This window comes from Haliotis asinina, chromosome 11 (genome assembly GCF_037392515.1).
Source record: "Haliotis asinina isolate JCU_RB_2024 chromosome 11, JCU_Hal_asi_v2, whole genome shotgun sequence".
Classification (NCBI taxonomy): domain Eukaryota; kingdom Metazoa; phylum Mollusca; class Gastropoda; order Lepetellida; family Haliotidae; genus Haliotis; species Haliotis asinina.
The window spans coordinates 49,396,444-49,409,989 of record NC_090290.1 but is presented as its reverse complement, the minus strand read 5'-3'; positions in this window follow the sequence as shown (position 1 = coordinate 49,409,989).

Below are 13,546 nucleotides of genomic sequence, written 5' to 3'. Positions count from 1 at the left end.
TCAACAATAGGAACGTTGGGAGAGATATGGTATTGTATTCGGTAAAAAAATGATGATGATGATAACAATAATGTGAGTCTAAGTAGCAATGAAAAGAAATATAGTTACGAGCAGCAACTTAGGGCTCCATTATGTTGCCCGGTAGAACTCAATTAGCCATTGCAATTTAGTCAATTTACAGTTTTCATTCTTTGAAAGTTCCACAATTAAATGACTGTATTTTCAAATTTTCAACAGTTAAATTTCTGGTTTAGAAACTACAGGAAATCTGTAAATAGAAACAAACAGAAAAAAAACACATGTTTCAGAGTAATTTCGACAAGTCAATCAAACGACTAAGATCATATGATATGACTTCAGAGGAAATAGGGATACCATCTTCCACCTGATTCTAAAGAACAGTAAATGGGAATATTGTGTGGATCATTTGACTTCCAGTGATAGGAAATTTTCCTCCATTAACTTTAAAATGGAACTAATATCGTTTAGATACAAATGGCTGCGTACTCTGGATTGGGATAATAACGGTTGTGGCTTTTCAAACAGTTGTTTACTTTACTAGAACTCTGAGTGGCTATGGGCGCAGAGCTAAGTCATTTGTCTTACCTGAATGGATGACATCACCTTAGGTTTGCAAAGCTATCCAAATGAAAGCAGCGAAGTGGTGCATTTAAACTATTTTAAGGATGCATCCTTATGTCAAATATAGAACATCTATATCATCATGAAAAATAAATTCCATTTGGTGTAAAGGGAAAATAGATGTGATAATTAACTTGAAATGAATGGTGAACGTGTCCTGCCCTACCATGGCATCCGCCATGCATCGATGGTTAAACTGGTTTTGAATCTACCTAAATCACTTCTAGCTGTATATCCACTATCGAGACTCCACGCTCGATCTGGTTAATTAATTGTTTTGTATAATGATTAATAAAACTAATACCTACTTCTGTTTCATTGTTTATCGGTTTAACTATTTAATCAGGAAAATATATGTGTATAAAGAGTATAAATAATGTGCTACAATTCGTGAGAAATTTTGGTGCAAAGTTTCTTTCAATAAAGTAAAATTAATATAAGTGCAAAAATATCCTCAGTGTCTTGTTGTGAAATTGTGGATCAGAGTAACTGTGATCATTGCCAACAAATGCCTTACGTAAACATACATGTATATAATGACAGTTATTGGTTGTTGGTAAATTTTACTGGCGGTTTCTTCAACTGACATGAAAGCTCAGTTATCCCCCTTAAGCGTTACCACGAGCCGGCAGGAAAACAGGAGAATATAGTGCATTGCACGAATGGGCTGTTCTGGACAAGAATTATTTCTATCTTTAGCAGGCTGTATACTGTCAAAACAATTCAATTATATTTGAAAAAAAAGCAAAACGATTTTTAAGTTTTCACTTGATGAAAACTTGTGGAGAAGTCTTTGAAAGTTCTTGAAGAGAACTTTGGTTCGGAATTAGCACTCAAAATGGCGGCCATCGAAGTTACATCCTGGCACTCTTTGTGCAGAATTTGCACAATGGTTACTGGACATTGTTATGGAAAATGTGGAATGTCTAGAGCTGATGGTTCGAGCTCAGCACATTTTGGAAGCGAACTACTCAGAAAACTGCAGAAAAACTTGTCCAAAAACTGAAAACATAACGACCAAACGTTACATTTCAGCGACTTGGCTGTCCAGGCAAAATTGTTGTGAAGTCGATTGCACATCTGTACAAGAGATGTGGAAGTGTTGGAACAATTAGTTCTCGAGATATGTGCTGTCAAACTTTGATTTTTTAAAATTAATATTGAATTATCTGCCCTTTTCTACTGGGCCTATAGTCTAGAGATTTTAAGTGGAATATCTTCACATCGAGATGCTTTTGTATGTAAGCGATTCAGAGAACTGGTTTAGAAGCTACGTTTTGTACAAAACCGACGGAATAATAAATATAAATAATCCGAACGATTGCAATAGGCCTTCTGCCTAGAGGAATAGAGAAGTGCCCGATGCTTTGCCCCTATCCATGGCGGTCATAGATAAGGGAGTATTATGTTCCCTGTACTACAAACCCAAACGTCAGTCGCAATAACCTACTTTTCCGAATGTTTTCGTGTGGGAGTGAAAAGTGACACCACACACAACTATGGTTACACAGTGCTCGATTTTCATAAGAAGATGGTATTTTAGAAATCAAACTTAATTTTAAAGTTTGATAAAATCGTATATGTTATGCCCGGTAGAGGAGGTCGTGGTGTTGCAATATACAAGTAGTTATCAAATAATACTAAGAAATATCTATATATCCAAGTGGAAGTCGCAGTTTCTATGGGTTAGGCAGCTGACTTTATGTGCTGGCGATTAGGTGCCTCACTCTGTTGGTGTGAGTCTCAACCCAAAAAGGACTAGAACCTGTACTTTACTTGATCCCAAATGTAAGCCATGTTACATCCGTATGCACACATCCATCCGTCCATCCATCCATCCACACACATACACACACACACACACACACACACACATACATACATACATACATACATACATACATACATACATACATACATACATACATACAGCGCCTATATCCACTACAACTGCTGAAAGGGGCTTTGTTTTCCCTCAATCACTTATTGTCCATCACAACGGCACATCGTACTTTGAATCTCAACTCCCTGGGGATCATACAGCTCTTGCTGCCTACTATGCGCACCGAGTTAACATGGCTTTCCCATTCTTGCGAGATACCCATTCACAACTGGGTGAACTGGGACACATAGTCACAGTGCTTTGTCCAAGTTTACTGCACGTTACTGTACCCGCAACAAGGTGTTTGCACGTATTCGTGTGGCCATCATCTGGTCATCTACCAACGTATTCGTGGGTTCTTTTAAGTGCACAGGGTTGTGGACTGTATGTTAGGGGTTGTGACAACACTGAAAGAGTCTCTACACAAAGTTGACTCCAAGGTTTTTACACCCTGTATACATTTTGCAGGACATTTTACCCTTCAAATTTACAAGGACCTGCTGCAATGTTATAATTGTCAAAAAAAAAAGCAGAAAAGTAGTTGACGCATCCAATTTGAGAGAGAATTTAAAGAATATTGTCCTGTCCTATTGTTTGTTTACACTTTACGTTAAGTGATATACACGCAAGTTAGTGTTTGCTTGAGCTGCCTGCAGTGAGTGTCAGATCGGGTTAGCGGTGTGGGAACATATCGGGGTTTTATTGTTGTCACTATCAGTCGCACTAATCAGGTATTTCCGACCTTCAGAAGCTCCCGGATGTTTCATGTTGACAAATGTGATATAAGAGGGGGTATTCTTTTCCTTCTTCTACATCCGGTAAGTGTTAAAGTATAATGTGTTAGGTTACGGCCGGGCTGTAAACCAAACGAGTTCCACTGAACAGGGACTGTCGGGTAGCCTTGAGGTTAAACGTTCGCTCGTCACGCCCAGGAGCATCGTCCGATTCCCTGTATAGCTGCATTGTCTGAAGCCCATTTCTGGTGTCTAAAAGCCGTGATACTGCTGGAATATTGCCAAACGCTGCGTAAAAGTATACTCACTCACTTACTCACTGAACAGTTTGATATAAATAGTCATCACACAGAATGACAGTGACACACACAGAAACACACACACACACACACACACACACACACACACACGCAATGACGCACGTGTGCACCTTCGCAAACAATGCACGCCTTAAAGTTACGATTCCCCTTCTGGGTACAATGTGAACCCATAGTTCAATATACAACAGGAAGCCGACACCGACCAACAGTTCGTTACATCCGTCAGTTCGTTACAAGCGTGTTCGTTGATACGTTGGTGTACTGTAATTCTCAACAATCCTTAAATTATCTTAACCGATTTTAACTGCATCCATAGGGTAACTTATACGGATGTCAGCTTCTGTATTACGAGGGGGAAAGCGCATTCTAAATGCCTTAGGAAAAGACCGCCTCCACGGTGTAGCAGTTAGAGAGTCCGCCCTGAGATTGGAAGGTCGCGGGATCGATCCAAAACACACATACGCATGCACGTCGTGAGTTAAATATTTATGAAGGACGACGTACGCCCTACAGTAAACTATGCTTGTGCTAAGAGGTGACTAATGCGATCGGGTGGTGAGGCTCGCTGACTTGATTGACACATGCCACCGGTTTCAAATTGCGCTGATCCAGACACTATTATGTACAGTCAGCCCCCATACAGGTGAAATATTACTAATAAACCTACTCACTAATCTCTGAAAACTGCAATAATCTGGACCTTCCATATATTTAGACTTATACGGATGTGTAATGGATATATTGATTCATGGTGGAGTAAGGGTTGCAGGGGAGGTAGGATAGCTTTGCGGGTAAAGCGTTCGCTAGTCGCGCCGAAAACCGGGGTTCGATTCCACATAGGGGTACAATTTGTGACAACAATTTCTAATGATCCCCCACTCTCACATTGCTGGAATATTACTGAAGCGGCGTAAAATCACTCTCATTCAGTTAAAATGTCCGTCCACGTTCATGTGATGCTTCTGTTTTCCAAGAATCCAAGAATCGATTAATTCACATCTGTCTGGCACCTCATAAAAACGAACACCTGCTCTTGACGGTTAATAACATACTAAACCACACTTGTAAATCAACAGTTAATAAGTGCATTCGCCGATGCGGATTTACAGCTATTTTGACACAGTGGCAATAGCAAGCCAAATGATCTGGCATTTTTGCAGTAACACTGCTGGCTCTGACCATTGTCAGTCCTTTCCTGTGCCTTAGCCGTACTCTAAGCCCCACCAGTTACAAATAATCCGAGACGAATTACCGGCTGCATACGAAACAGTTTGATATAATTCCTTTTCTTTATTCCCAAATGTTACGTCATTTCATGTCTGTCCTTTTAGAAACTGTTGCTTTATGTTCTTGTTGCATTTTGCTTACAGTCTGTTGACTGACGCTAGTGTTTATGTAATACTGTCTGAAGACAGATGCAAACATTTATGTTCCAACTGTCTGAAGACATATGCAACACACTCCAGGGTATTTTCTGTTGTTCGAAGACGGATGCAAGCGTTTCTGTCTATTGTCTGTCTATCGGTGCTTGTGTTCCCATACTAATCTCTGATACCATAAGCGTATGGTTAGTCCACGGGTTTGCTATCGGAAGACTGTAATCAATGTGCAAACTACGTAACTGCCACAAATGACAGGAGATATATCGCCTGGAACACGTAATCAGCGACAATATTCTACAGAGAACCATTCCGACATATCAGATATAGGGGCACCGAAACGTCGATCGTTCCTTGTAAATCAGTTTTATTACACCGACAGCAGCTGTGCACATACTGAATCACCACCCATGGCCATAATTTAGAAATCCTAAAACGTTTCGTATCACCTGTATGTCAGGAAATAAAGCACAAGTCTACCTCCGTTGTGAAATAAACATTGTGTGTTCTTGGTACTTGACTCACTTCCGGGTGATTGAGGCACCCTCAAGCATCTTTGAGTGAGTGATCGAATGATTGAGTGTGTCGGGTTTTACACCGCTGTTGGCAATATTCCGTTAATAACACCAAAGTACAATGTGTGAAGCCCATTTCTAGACTCCCCCGTCATCTTATTACTGGATTATTGTTAAAGTGACGTAAAACTAAACTCACTCACTCACTCACTCACTCACTCACTCTTTTGCATAAAAACTTCAGTCTCAGACTGTTGGAACTGCTCATTTTCACTCTCTCTCTCACTTCTTGTTTGCACTGTATTATCCACTTGTGTGATTTTCCGGGCGCATCAGATCGAGAAATCGTGGTACAAGTCGACAGAAAGAACTCAGACTGTTTAAAAGAACATTGTGCTGCCTGACCGTAGGTAGATTGGTTTCCATTCTAATCCGGAATTTCGACGGATCAGTATGATGTATCAGTATGAGAAATAGGCGTATACGTTGATCGAAGTGCATGTATTGTGATTTACGTGTTGGGGGAGGGGCATGGTGTTAAGCAGGGGGTTGATGTGATATGTTTGGATATGGGATGATAAATTTGGTGGGAAGGAATGTGTGTGGTGTGATGTGGTGTGAGTGATGATATTTAGAGAGTTATTTATTTCTCAAGTCTATAGACCATTCCAAGATGTTTATTTTCAACATAATGAAACATATTCTTGCTCGATAACTCACTTACAAAATCGTACAAGCATTGCACCTTTGAGTGCATTCCTACTTTCACATATTTAATGTGTAAACATATATTTAATTTACGTAGACAACATAATCATAGTTTAAATGCAAAAATTACCTGTATCAGTCTCTTCTTCTTAAGTCATTTAACAGAGGTCACTGGCTGAAATATGTATTCAGTCCATGTAGAGAAAATAACCAAAATTCATAATGTTTGTTTTGGTGTATGGTGTATGTTTTGTTCTGGACATATCTCGAACACAACCTGTCTATTCCCAGTGAACATGAGCACTTGCATTTCGTTTTTTGTGAAGAAAATCCCTATTTACACGAATACAACGGTGTAAAAGCTAACCAGGTTTATTCTTTGACATCATTTTAATCGACTGACAACAAGAAACATGCGCCGTTGAACTCCAGGGCAGAGGGAGTGAGCAATCGATATGTCACAGACACAAGAGCATGTGGATAGGACCATGGAATGCTGTAAATCCACCATCGGAAGCTTGTCACACGTCTACGACAGACTGGCAGTACTGCAGGCGGGCCAAAGAGGAACCGAAACACGCTGTGGCGTCATCAAACGCCAACAGCATTAGACTTACAGTCACTGTGGCCTTCATGATCTCCGTGCCTATAACGGGCATGACGTTGACGTGCCATCACAGACGTGCCAACACAGACGTGCCAACACAGACGTGCCAGACTGACTGTGTCACACTGGCAGCACCGAAACTGGCGAAGAGTTAACTCTGGTGTCGAAAGTAAGTTCCAGTTCTGCAAAATCTGTCCCCATTTCAGCACCTTTGGGAATAACTGGGACGTCATATTTGGAAACGTCAATATCAGCCATGGGCGAGGAACGCTTTGGCAGCTGCCATGGTAAAGGAATGGTGTCGGATCCCTAATCAAGAAGCACGAAGGCTCACCTACTCAGTTCGACGTCGGGCTCGGGCCTGCATCACTGCTAGGGGTAGCCACACCCGATATTGAACAATATCTGCTGCCCAGAAAGTTGTAAAAGCTCCCAGTCGATTCTGCATTGGTGATCGAATACTGGATAATCCACCCCAGTGCCATTCATGTGATATTGCATCATGAGCTTTATCTTCTTGTTATCCATTAAATACTGTTGTTGAATGATTGCTTTTCACAATAAAACAATTAATGTTACCATTATTTGCTTAATTTTTTTAAGACCATAATATTATATGCAGGCGTTTCTTTTTTACGCTAGTTTCTTAGTTACTCATTGTCGTCAGATGGCAAGAATTCTCGGCATTAAATAACAACAAAATCTTTAAAGCGAGCCAAAGAACCCTTCTTTCGCGTTGCACAGACAAGTACGAAATAATTCAAGAACATTACCGCATTAATTTTCTTACCACCAGCTGGAATTCAAATGTACAGGCCAGCTACTAAATCGCCAGGACAACCACACATGGGATGACTCAGGGGGCATCATGGATTAAGAATGGTTCAGTAATGGTTCTCCGAATTGCTGCACGTTTCTGTGTAGAACGTGCCTCCATCATGATGGACAAGTCAAGGTCTGGTCTGGACAGGACATTCTCAAGACCACGATGACCCGGTCCTGACCTGCATGTCAAGCATTGTGACAATACAACACGTTCATGGTGACATCTGAATGACATTCGTGTACACCACAGCCATTGTTTCCAAGCCTTTTGATGCCAATTATTTCATCTTTGACTTTTCTGACATTTGGGTTTTCTAAAATTATTCTGGACAATCTAAATCAGTCAGACAGATATTCTCGTTATCGAAAGTTGCGTTTTTCAGAAATTATAAACTAGATTTAAATCTTGTCATATATGGACATATTTAAAAAATAATTCATTGGTTTCAGATTTATCGGTATTGTACTTACTTTATACAAAATGTTACTGTATATTGGAATACTAGGGCTAGTTTACAGGGGTATGAATAATAGAATGTAGACAATGTAGACAGCAGGTTTTGAAGGCCATCTCGTCACTTATCATGCCCACAGCTCACAGGTGGAATTACAATCGTATTTGTCTAATTATTGGACAATGTATTGTCTAACTTCTTTCGGATACGCTACAATGACACCATCCATCCACGTCTCCGAATGCGACCACGGGAGTCTGTGTCTATGAAGGAGAAAGGAGAGGCGTTTGCTTGATGATCGGATGTTTCTTATCATGAAGTGATAAATGTTCCTTCTAAATATAATGATCAATGTTACTCACCTATGCATTCGAATGTCTGGAGAGTGATCTCGTAAACTTTGCAGACTAAAGTAGACGCCTCCAAACCCACATCCCAGAGAGCAGTTATCGGGAGCTGAGGATTGCAACATCATACAGTGATGAACTTACCGCCACAGAGTTACTATTGGGCGCTTTGTCATTACAAAATACCACCAGTGTTACAGTGCTTCACCTACGTGTATCAAATTGTGTTGGTTTATTATCAGTAGTAGCTGACTGGTATAGTCAGTTGTTGTTTTATAGTCACTTGTTGTTTAAGTCCGGCTAATAATTCAGACCTACTATTGGATGTAATCAAATGAACAGCTAATATTCATGACCAGTGAGTTTTTGTGTCCCTTGGTGTATCGTCCTTTGAGATCATTTGCGCCTCTGATATCACAATGGCTTATCTCTGCATATGACCACTGAGTTTTTTTGTGTCCCTTGGTGTATCGTCCTTTGAGATCATTTGCGTCTCTGATATCACAATGGCTTATCTCTGCATATGACATAGTGACTCTTACTGTGAGACTTTCTTGATTATTTTATTGCTACATCAGAAGATATGTTCTGTTATGGAATACACCAACTACTTCGGCAACAGTACCTGTACAAATTGCCAGCACATAACAGACTGTTTATTATAGTTTAATATGGTTACATGCCAAGGTCTTACTGCTTTATTTTTTCTGTTGAAACAAACAAGAAATGGGTATAAGGAGGTGGTGTGATTAATACGGTTTTCGACGGTAATCTTCGGTTTTGTTGGTGTTTGCGTTGCTAGGCTATATATAAATTTAACTGTACACTTTAGCGATAATAAAAATCCTAACGCTCCTAAATGAGAATATATCTAATTGTTTGCTTGTAGTATAACGAGAAATATGCCAGGGCGAATCTGGAACCCGTACATGCAGAGGTGGTGTCTTTCTCCATCAGAGGATAAACGTTTGCTTTATTTACAAACGGTCACACCTGTAATATAAAACAGGCACGCACTCATGTTTGCTGGTGCATAAATTGAAACAAACAAGAGACATGATTATGGGGAAGTGGTGTGATTCAAATCTGTATCAAATCGTAGTTCATATGTGTATCAAATCGTATTTCATATGTGCATCATCCACAGTTTTCATTCTGGAGACGTTTTGATAATGTTTATATAACTTTGTTAAATCCAACTGATTTGTATACTTTCTTTAATTTCTGGCCAATGATTGGTCAGTAATCACACACCTTATCCATAACTATTTCAGTTCGACGGCAAGCTGACGTCATAGTAAGATTCCAATGAAACGAACGGGTGCCGTTGTACAAGGCAATGTGAGCTGTATATTAGTCGTAAGTCTATCCCCATGGTGTGCATGTTACGTTAGCGCTATGATAACTTTAAACGTTAGTCTACGTAACATATTTCTGTATGTTTGCTTTGTGTATAACGCCAAACTCACAGTATTCTAATCGAGATCAAACGATCCCTTCATGAAGAGGGATTTTTTGCATTTTCCATCTATGTTTCTGATTTGTTTTTACAAATGGTCCATTCTGACAAAACGCGTCGAGCACAGAAGTGTGCACACACCCATGTTTGATGGAGGCATAGATTGAAACAAATCAAAAACTTGTTATTGGGAGGCAACTTAAATGATATCGTTTGTTGCGATGTGAAATAGTTGTGACAATAATTGAAACTTCAAATTCTTTGAACTCCACCCATGATAGTTTTATGAAATTAGATATTATATTTACTCTACTATTACTTTGCTATAGCCTGCTCAGAGTACGATCACATTAATGCATTAAAAATGATAGATCATGAAGTGACGTATGATTTTGAGTGTTCAACTGAATTGATCTAAACGTGCTATATTCAGCCAAAGTAAGACAGACTTGGCTATAGCAACTGAAAGAATCCTCGTGGGTCATGTGGGTTCAACGGTCGGCACCACAGACTTGTGATATCCACATAATTTACTTGTCCTCATAGATGGGGTCACCTAAGGACAACGGACATTTGAACTCTTCACACCTAGCGAGTGCTATCACAAAGAAAGTATCACTAATGACATTGTCAACGTGACCCCGCCATAATAGCAACCTCTATAAATATGAAGGAAAGCTGCTTCTTGCATCAACCCATCCTGACTTTCACACAGGACGGTTGTGTTACCAACTCTCTTGCTTCAACCATGAATTCTTCTGTTTTGATTGTGGTCCTTGTCGCCGTCTTTGTCGCAACAGCATCAGCTCAAGGTAAACATACATTAGTATTTTAAGTTGTATTGTTGATAGCTGAAATAAACATAAAGTAAGTTCTATATTCTGAAAACTTAAATGTTTCACGATATTCTCTACGTATGAATGTTTTGGGGATTTTTTTCTTGTTACGTACCTTTTTTCAAACTGTGAATGAAAACATATCATCGTCTGTGACGTTTGAAGTTAAGACAGCCAAAGAAGCATTAAATCACTTTCAGGTAACGCACATTACCTACACGTCATGTTCAACCGACATGGTTTAAATACTGCTGATGTGACTTTAAAGCAAGGCTCACTCTCTTATATTCATAAAACTGCCATCATGGTTGCTGTTTCTGCGCAATTGTTACAGTCAAATGTTCCAAGTAGTTTATGTTTAACATCGGATATTTCGATGGTGGAAACAGAGCCATCTTCTGCGTGGTCCATTTCAAAACTCCGATTATGATCCTTAGAATACAAACATTAGAAAGTTATTGGGCAGGACTTTGAGTACATGCATTATGTTGGACCATACAACTCATACGATACATCACTTTTCCAATCTGTTACAGGACTTGCACAACTTCTGGCCCTGAGTGGAGGTTTGGGTGGCACAGGTACTACAAGTGGTACTAGCGGACTGTTTGGCAGCAGTTCAGGTAATTATAGGAATTCTTCACCAGAGCAATATAGCGTTTCATAAAGGCAGGAAGAGGTAAAGCAAAGGGCGACTTACAAAACTAACAGAGTGGGCCGAGAGATCCAACTTTATGAATGTGACTACCTGTAAATGTAGAAATCAAGGACGGCATGAAACAAAGTTCAGATCATTAACGTATTTCGTTTTATAGCCATCTTTACAATGTAGTTTATGGTCCGTAATGTATTTTCACACGTCAAGAACTTGAAACAGCACAAATGATATTTTCTTCATTTCGAAACATGTTCTATGACACTGCCCCAACACCTCATGGTCATGTCACAAAACGAAGGAGCAAAAGCCATGAAACTATCAAATAACTTTTGGCATGTTAGACATCTTCAACAAATCAATATTTGTGTACCCCTTCATACTTTTTTGCTATGAAATAACTTATGATTTTGGCTATTTTGTATGACGGCGCTATATTTTCTTTTCTAGCTGAAAATGTGCTTTTTGATATTACAACCACATTCTATACACATAAGAATTGTTTGATATGAATTAATCTCATGCTTGTCTTCTTGCTACAGAGAACATAAAAACAATAAGCAATAACTTTTCTTGTGTGGTTTGCAAGTGATAGAAATGACAATGATACCCTTGTAAATGATACTTTAACATTTTCAACTGATCCTCATCCCTTTGCACTTGACAGGACTCAGCCAGCAGCTGTATCAATGCCAAATCCTGACCCGACTGCTCCACATAGAACTGTGAAGCTGTTCCCGGAGGTTCTAGAAATGATTAAATGGCAACTACTTCGGATAAATTGTGAACATGTGTATGGTATTTTCAATAAACAATGAATTCGTTAACCACTAGTGTGTTTTCTTCTCATTCACTAATGTGAGGATAATTGGTTGTACGACTGTACACTTCCATCTGTATTTTGTGTTCTACGCCATGGCATCAAAAGCGTACTCAACCCACACGCACCGTACATATTTCATGATTTTATGTAATATATATGACGTAATAATATCATCATAACACATTTGATGGATATTTAGTGGAAACTGGAGTAGAGGCCATGATATTCCACAGCTGTGCACACACTGTGCGCGCTCACTGTGCGTGTACATTATAAGTCACTTGTCACAAGGAGGCATGGTTGATGTACCCTCGATGTTTGTATCGGACATAACCAAACATCGAGGGTACATCAACCCTCGGCCCCGAGAGACCAGTGGACAACATATTTATCTTACCGAACACCAATTAACACACCAATTAATTCTGAACTGTTTGAAGCATGGGTGTCGGATCGTACACTTCAGCCAACCCGTGTGAATCAAACGATTCGAATCTTGCATCTTGTTGTTTTTCCCGTAGGGATTGACTCGGTAAAGTTATGGCGGTGTATTTCCCCTTCTTAATATCTTCAGACCCTACATTTGAACGTTTTGACAAAATGTAATTTTTTTTAATGCGGGGGAAATCTTTTCTTAACCATCGCTAAATTCTGCAGAAGACACACACACACAAAAAGACAGATTTAGAGATATCTCTCTTCCATCGATTTGCATTCGCAAGAAATTGCAATTTCCGTGTGATTCAATAAAGAATTACTACCACGAGGTACCGAATGAGTTGTCATTGGTAGCAGGGTACATTGAAATGTACCTGGCTTGTAAGTGGGTACATTGAAAATAATAGAAGAGGGCTTCACCAACCTAAGGTGAGGTAAGATGAAAGATGTCGACTTGTGCACTGGCATGCCGATGACTGCAAAGGCCTATTTTGGCAAACTCTATGCTCAAGACGAATTGAAATATGTCACCTCTCTAGGAACCTCCTCAAAACACTACGATATTTCAGCTTATAAGCACATGGAGTGCTGTTGCCATAACGACTTTATAAGGTGATGCCATTGAACGAATGAACGCCATGTGGGTCAATGCGCGATTAACGCCTTCAATGGTCATGTGACGCAAAATGACTTTTGATAGATAAGAGCATATGATATCAGTCATACTGCAAAACACGATCCCTATTTCTGCATCACATATTTCGCGACAGGAAATAAAACAGCCATTGTGGAGTGTCAGTTTACCTCGTTATGACCTCAAAGATTCTTTTCCGTCATTTATTAAGTGGAGGGAAGGCACAGTTTTAACGTGGCTTTCAATTTATTGCATTAAATCCCGAACATAAATGCCATGCACCAAAC